Here is a 921-nt window from a genome sequence, read left to right on the forward strand (position 1 = left end):
TATATATATATATATATATATATATACAGTAGTCCGGAGTTTTCCGTTTTTAAACTAAAAGGTTTCGGCGCGAAATTTTCCAAATGATATTTCTCCTGTATGTTATTCTCACTTTTAAAAGCTCATTACATCCCATTTAGATGTGAATGCAATTAGCGGCTTCAGAAAATATATTGTAATCCGCAGCTGCGTCGGACGTAATTGTTAAGTGGAAAAATTCACTATGCGCGTAAATCGAAATTTAACTGGCGCGTATTAAATATGAGACTTCAATTTTAAATGTGGCTCTGTAGCGTAAAAGACCGCCGCTAATAACGATAAATGGAATAACAATTAGCGCGAGGTACTCGACGGTACGCGCCGAGGTTTTGATATGTACAATGGCGCGTGTAAAGAGTAATGAATGAGAAGAGTGGAGGGCAATTAACTGTCGCGTGCGCGGAGACTTCCGGTCGGTGAGAGGGAAACGCGCTGCCGCGCCGCGCCGCGCTGCGCTCTTCACACGTTCGCTTCTTTATACATAAAGTAATTCAATTCCGCACCGCGTATATTAATTCAATTTCGATCTATTGTTCCTCCGATAGAAATCGCGGTGCTCCGAGTGCGCGCGTATTAATTGCGTAAAACGATTCTTTTGTCATGCAATAATTGAGAGATCGTTTCGTTAAACGAGCGTACGCAGTTAACGCAGTTATGGCAGGTGAGCCCTCTCGTATGGGGGGATACGAGACGGATAATTTTTTAGGTAATCAAAAGGAATCGTATAAATCGCGACTTGTAATTCCCGGGCTCTTCATTGATCTGTACACGCGCGAGTTATCTTTTACCGCTGCAATTTCAATCGGAATCAGTCTTGCACGCGATTAAGTGACGGCAGTGGAAAATCATTAACACGTATAATATATATATATATATATATAT

At 41.3% G+C, this 921-nt stretch overlaps 1 protein-coding gene across 1 annotated transcript in view; it reads right to left on the reverse strand.

The window, feature by feature from the left end:
• LOC105450647 (lachesin-like) overlaps positions 1–921 on the reverse strand; it is a 366,968-nt gene that overhangs the window by 121,473 nt on the left and 244,574 nt on the right. The window lies entirely within an intron of this gene.

The sequence above is a fragment of the Wasmannia auropunctata genome, unplaced genomic scaffold (genome assembly GCF_000956235.1).
Source record: "Wasmannia auropunctata unplaced genomic scaffold, wasmannia.A_1.0 LD336059.1, whole genome shotgun sequence".
Lineage (NCBI taxonomy): Eukaryota > Metazoa > Arthropoda > Insecta > Hymenoptera > Formicidae > Wasmannia > Wasmannia auropunctata.